Source organism: Engraulis encrasicolus, chromosome 12 (genome assembly GCF_034702125.1).
Source record: "Engraulis encrasicolus isolate BLACKSEA-1 chromosome 12, IST_EnEncr_1.0, whole genome shotgun sequence".
NCBI lineage: Eukaryota > Metazoa > Chordata > Actinopteri > Clupeiformes > Engraulidae > Engraulis > Engraulis encrasicolus.
This window is the reverse complement of record NC_085868.1, coordinates 32011544-32018770: the sequence shown is the minus strand read 5'-3', so window position 1 is coordinate 32018770 and position 7227 is coordinate 32011544. Positions and strand designations below refer to the sequence as shown.

Sequence of the window (7227 nt, the reverse complement as noted above, 5' to 3'; positions counted from 1 at the left end):
TGGGTAGTTTGGGTTGTGATCATGCTTTTGAAAGAGTAAACACAGAATACTGCTAATAAATATCACAGACAGGCCCCAGCTCTGATAGCCCCAGATGGGTAGATGTTGTGAGATGGTAGAGTGGTCTTCAGTCCGAAAGACCTATACAGTAGAAAGAGAAAATTAAAAGCAACCTGTTGGCCCTGCCATGGTCTATCGGGAGGGCACTGGGTTGATATGCCGGTTCGATCTCGGCCTGGGTCATTTGCTGACCCTTCTCCGTCTCTCCCCACTCATTTCCTGTTTCTCCTCCACTGTCCTCTCAAAAATAAAGGGAAAAACAGTAACCTGTTGGTGGTGAGTGCAGTGTTAGTGTATTCTGTGGAAACCAACGGCGCTATGGTAGACCGCAGAATTTAGAGAAGAAAAAAGTATGTAGATTGCAGAGGTTACGGATAGGTGGTGTTAACAGAGAAAAAAAAACATCACCATCCATCAATTATCACGAGCCTAGTGCTAAAGAAAAACAGCCTCTGGGGATTAAAGGCATCCTGTCAGTGTCAGTGCAAGGCATGTTGTTGAATCCAATGGAGCCGTGGAAGAAAACAGCTAAGAAAGGGTGGAATCGGTGACAGGGTGGAGGTAGGTGCAGGAGGGTTGGTGGTAGGGTAGGTTATGTTCACAGGATGAAAAACCCATCACTATCACCCATCACCACCCTGGTGTAAAAACAAACAAAAAAATCAACCAATGACTCTGTTTCCGCTGTCAATTAACCCCCCATGTGCAGTACCAGTCGGCCAGAGTGGTGTGGCGCATGTATGATCACACCCGCAGTAGTACGGGGGCAGGGCCAGCCCAAGGCATAAGCGAACTAAGTGGTGGCTTAGGGCCCCCGTGCTACCAGGGGCCCCCTGTGAGCAGCAAAAATCAAGGAAGGCTACAGTTTGTTACAGACATTTTGTAGCCTGTAGCAGGGGTATGAAGGACCTGATGCTGAGTAGGTGGTGATATGGGGGACCCCGTATGAAATTTTGCTTAGGGCCCCATATAGGCTTGGGCCAGTCCTGTACGGGGGCTACTGAGACTAGTGAGCTAAGCGGAGTGAGTCCCCCAGCTTGACTGGCAGAACGTACTCGCTCTCCTTTGCTCCTGCTCTCGTTTTCTCCCTCGTTCATTCGCCTCGTTTGTTCAGTTCTTTCGTCTGGCTTTGCGCTCCGGGAGGGACACAAACACACACCGGCGTGGCGTAAAAGCTGCTGGTTTGATGGAGGGCTGGAGAGACTCGGACATGACGGTTACCATGGCAGCGGAGGAGGCGAAGGAGGCGAAAGCAGTCAATTATTTACCGCAGCGCCGGGAAGCGCAGACATACACACACACACACACACACACACACATGGACACATACACACACACACACACACACACACACACACACACGCACATGCATGCATACACACGCACACACACACTCACACACACACAGGGAGAGACACACACGCACATGCACACACACACACACACACACACACACACACACACACACACACACACACACACACACACACACACACACCTGCATACACACACACACACACACACATGCAGGCAAGGGCAGGTTGAAAGATGGACGGCTGGGGGAGGGGGGGGGGGGTGGGGGAGAAGAGGAGAGGAGAAAAACAGTGAAGAGGGATACATGGGAAGTGGGTGAGAATAGAGAAGAAGAAGAAGAATAAGATGATGATGATGATGATGATGATGATGATGATGACTAAGAAAAAGAAGAAGGAGAAAAAGAAGACACATAGAGCCTGAAGGAGACATGCCTTGAATGTGCATGCGTGCGTGCGTGCATGCATTTGTGCGTGCGTGCGTGGGTACGTACAGTACGTCTCGTGTGGGTGCGCAGGCATGATGTCGATGCCTCTGTTTTCACATTTCATTCGTTCTTTCCGGTTTTCTTTTTTCTTCCTTCGTTGAGGCACCCTGCTGTCCAAGTCCTTATTAGTTGACATCCCCCCTTTCAGATGCTTCTCGTATGGGCAGTGCAGAGTTAAAGGTGGATTCCCCATCGCGCTGCATTCAGACGGGTTTGCCATCGCCAGGGCTGGACTGGCCATCTGGCACACCGGGCATTTCCTGGTGAGCCCTGCACCCTCATGGGCCCCTATTTTCAGAAATGTAATTTGTTTTTTACATTTCTGAAAAAAAGGGCCCAGGAGGGTGTGGGCCCACCTGTGATTCTGTTCTGTGCCGCTAATTATGAGGGGCACATTTAAGCCAAAAGTGCCCGGGCCCTATTTCTCCCTCAGTCCATCCCTGGCCACCGCTGCCTGAAAACCTCTTGTTAGGTGGAGGGTTTTGTTCCTGTGAAGACAGAACAAACCCATGACCACCACACTCCTCCATCCCACACCCTTCACCAAGGCACTGAGAGATGGACAGACAGACAGACACACGCGCACACACACACACACACACACACACACACACACACACACACACACACACACACACACACACACACACACACACGCACATTCAGCTTTGGACACACATGGACGCAAACACACACACACAGACAGACAGACAGACACCCACACACACACACACACACACACACACACACACACACACACACACACACACACACATTCAGATTTGGACACACGCACGCATGCACACGCACACACACACACACACACACACACACACACACACACACACACACACACACACACACACACACACAGAGAACACCATCCTGTTCAGTTTTTGCTTTCTTTATTCTTTTCTGTCTTTTTTCTTGGAGGTGGAGCGCAGCAGTTGTCGGTGTTAGAGTAAAGAAGAAGACTGCAAAGGAAGGAGACTGAACTGAAGGAGCGCCGCCGATGTGCTAGCATCTACATCATCCCCTACTCCACTCAAAGACACAGATTTTTTGCTCTTTGAACAGCTGCTTGCCAAGAAAAACTCCCGCACTTCAAAGTCGAAACTCGCAAATATGAAATGTCGTTGAGGAGCAGATGAAAAAAAAGAAGAAGTACAAGCAGGGGAAAAAAAAGAAGATTGAGAATGTAATGATGATGTAAGACCTCAACAGTGCTTGGAGGTGAAGCGGCACAGGGCAGGAGAGCAGAGAGGGCTGAGGATGGGGCTGGCACATAGAGGAGAGCCTGGAAAATGAGAGAAAACGAGATTCACGCAGGGCCGGATTAAGATGACCCGGGGCCCCTAGGCTACAGGTTGCTGTGGGGCGCCCCGCCGGATGGCAAATTTCGAGATAAATTTACATAAACAGTGTCCTAATTTTGAGTTGGAAATGAATGACATGTTTACCAACTGTACTCAACACACAAGATGAAATTTTCTGTATCGCATCTTGACACACACTGCAAAAAAGCCCTCTAAAAAAATAAGCAAAAAATATAGTGTTTTAGGTGAAAAATTGCTTATTTTGAGCAAAATAATCTGCCAGTGCAGCGAGCAAATTGGACTTGGTAAGAATTCTTAAAACAAGAAAATAATATCTAAGTGGTAGGCATAGAAAAACACTTGAAACAAGTATAAAAATCTTATTTTTCTGTTGCTTGTTAAGATTTTTTTTCTTATTTTAAGCAATTTCTTCTCCTTTATTAGTCATTATTGCTTAGAATTAGATGTCATCCAAGAAATTATTGCTCAAAACAAGCATACAATACGCTTAAAACAAGGCAAATTTACTTGTTTCCAGTTCATTTAAAGTCTTAAAACTAGTCTGATTTTCTTAGCTAGAATACTTATTTTCTCATGTAGAATTAATATCTTGTTTAGGTGTATGAGAAAAATATACTTGACAAGAACGTCAAAACATTTCTTTTATTAATATTTCATCAGCTGGACAAACATGCAGTCAAACGATAATAAAACACCAAAATCTAGACAATATAATCGTATGATTAAACAGAAATTAAACAGAAAACCTGAAATTATCAGTGTACTGTACCACATTAATTTATGTGGCCTGTTCAGAAATGTCATCTTTTTCATGAATGCTTACAACCACCAGCAAATTCTAAGTAATGTCATAATCGCTTGGGCAAATGAATAATAGTGGGGTCCTCTGCATGTTAATCCACCATTTTGAATGCAGTCAGATATCTCTGGCCGAAAAACATACTCTCAACAGAACAGTATGTGTCTATTTACTCACTTATTTACTTAGACATTCATGAAAAAGATGTTATTTGTGAATGGACATTTTAGAATTAACTGCCCACAGGAGCACTTTTGACTCTTTGATTCTTTCCCAAAGTGGGGGAGGAGAGGGAGAGAGAAATGTTTTTAATTATGATATCAATGTGTCCATGAAGTGCTACTGAGGCATTATTACGCCTTTCATTATAGTGCTCCTCTTTGAATCTGCATAGAAAAAGCTTAGAAAAAAACCCCTCAATGATACTCAATGCCATGCTGAGCTAAGATAAGGACAAAAAAATCATCAACTCAGATCAGAGGACAGCACAGAAAAGTATGCATAGAAATGCGATGGATTGTCCTTTTATACAATGGCTTAGAACCTGAGATTGCCAGTGTCCAACATATTTACTGTAGTTTATAGTGATTGAACCTTTTGGGCATATTTTCCAATCCATTGTAAATCCAAATCCACAGAGTTGAGATTGAGGGTATATACCGGTAACCGAGTCCAAAGAGCATCACACATGCACAAGAGATGCTCCAAGTTCACTGTACAGCTCCATGCCTTGTATCACAGTCTCTGGCACGGGATGTTCCTTGCAAACCATATACGTAGATGTGCAGTCTGCCTTTGGATCACTTCGCCACTCTAGTCCTGATGGTGGAAAAAGAAAATGCAGAAAGCTTAACACTGTGCACACACTTTTTATGTAGCTTTAATGGCACTAATGTAAAAATGCTGATGTCTAGTGAATGACAACCATGGCCACTAATACGGGGCATTTAATAGTGTGCTTGTCAGTGATATGCAGGTGCCATTTATCGCATGCTCTCTTTATTGGGGTGCAGATCGTTGGTGAACATCATAATTAGAACTGTTCAAAATTCAGAGTCAGTGAACCTAGAGGTGGGCCATGCGTCTCCCACACCTAATGTCTGACCTTCTAATACCTAATACCCAACTTCATTAGATTGTTTGCAACTCAAACACAATGGTTGGATACCCTTTATTAGTCACACCCAGTGATTGGATATTCTGTAGAGTTCATCAAAAAGTATCCAATCACTGGGTGTGACTAATTAGGCTGATACACTTGGAAGGACACTGGCCTAGCATTTGAGAAAGACCCACAGTTTCCATTAGCTGTTGGAGCCATGAGTTATCCTACCTTCCTTCTGGCAATGCCTCCATTCTCCTTGACAACCTCCAAGATGCTTCCTCAAGTATATGTCAGGCACAGGAACTCTGCATTAACCTGTCAAAGACACATTACAAGAAAATGACATGGTTGTCAGGCCCAGTTGTGTTGTGCTTCCTGTCTGTCCTGTGACTTGTCACTATGTCTTTCTATCTCTGGGGCTGCAGGTGGGGCAACACCTGTGGTCAAGCCACAAAGACATCCTACAGGACAGACATACATCAACACTTAAATACTATCTGTTATGACATAATGTACCACCATACTTACTTAACTCTTTTTTAATACTTTATTGCAAGTTTATTCAAGTCAACATTTTCATCTGATCATTTGTCGGTTCAACTTGCAGACATTTTCTTTTTTTTTGTGTGTATATAAAGTGATAACATAAATGGTGACCTTTGCATAAACATATATGCCTCTGCGTAGGGGGGGAAAAAGAAAAAAAAAAGGGGGTCATAGGTAGAGGGAAGTGTGTGTGTGTGCGCGTGTGCGTGCGTGTGTGTGCGTGTGTGTGCGTGTGTGTGTGTGTGTGTGTGAGTGTGTGTGTGTGTACGGTTTATGGTATACCCTATACCCAAACCCTATAATAAACAAAATAGCAAGATACTTTAGGGAAACTGATTGATAAAAATATAAGACAAAAAGAGCATCTACCATACTTACTTAACTCAATGTCAGCAACGCAGGCCATGCGGTGTAGACTGCCAGCTTATCTTAGACAAGCCTTTTGCACCTATGACAAAACACATAATTAGAGTGCTGGAGTTGATTTAACAGAAATTACAAGATAAGATGAGGGCTAACATCACAATGGCTTTGACTGACTTCCTGTAAAACCTAAGTTGAGACCAGGGGTCAAGGAGAGTAGAGTAGCCTCAACCAAATATAATCTGCCATATCAAATAGCCTATGTCACTGCATAGATGTTGACTGACGCATGTTGTTGGATTACCAATGATTTTGCATCCTCAAGCAACTCCACACCATGCATGAAACACCACTTCTTGTTGTCTATGGCAAGCAAGTCAGGTACATCTTCACCACTTTTTAGACTGGGGAATATTGTCACCATTTAAAAATATTGGTAAATAACGTGACTACAGCCACTTAAGACAGCGTGAAATTAAAAGTTAATTCAAATATTTTTCACCATATCCATGTTTCATACAATACAAAATAACTTGACACCATGCCAACATGAAAATGACAGCTAATTGGCTAAAAAATATGTTTATCCTCATTTTGCTTTGGTGTAAGTAAAGTGTTCAAGCAGAGGGTAAAGTGTAAAACAATTGAACATGGACATAAATCCTACCTTTTACAATGACTATCTTCAAAGTCACATCTTCCACTCGCACAGGGGGCAACCATCTGTCAAGTTGAAAAACAGAGGTGAACCTTTTCTCACAATATCGGCAAACATGGCTTTTCAAAGGTGATATTCAGGACTGGCCAATAGTGACGCCCATTACAAAAAATAAGATACATATTTTGAGTAACATGTGGGGCATTACAGGGCAATAGCAGGCTATAGAGCAATAGCTAGCTGCTAAGCTAAACAGCAGCAGGTGTTAAACTATGTTTAAAATAATTATGCTGGTAATTTACACTTCAGACTGGATAAACCTTAAGGCAACTTTTTTTTTACTCCTAAACATGTTGCACAAGATAAGCTAGCCTACTGTTTAAGAGTGGATATTTGAATGCAAGACAAACAGCTTGTCAGATCACACAGCATGATCTAACAATCGTATCAGTTAACTTTCCATACAGACAAAAACGCCAAAAACATCACAATAGCGTAGTATACTTCACAAATGACTGTAATAGTGTCTTAATACAAGCATATTGCCAAAGATGACAA

General features: G+C 43.2%; 1 long non-coding RNA gene across 1 annotated transcript; it reads right to left on the bottom strand.

Moving 5' to 3' along the window:
• Positions 1–3826: 3826 nt before the first annotated feature.
• LOC134460185 (uncharacterized) lies at positions 3827–6475 on the bottom strand. The gene is made up of 3 exons (XR_010037011.1): positions 6027–6475; positions 5331–5417; positions 3827–4816 (listed from the first exon to the last, which is right to left on the bottom strand). It is a non-coding gene; the product is annotated as an uncharacterized LOC134460185 (long non-coding RNA).
• Between the last annotated feature and the right edge of the window lie 752 nt (positions 6476–7227).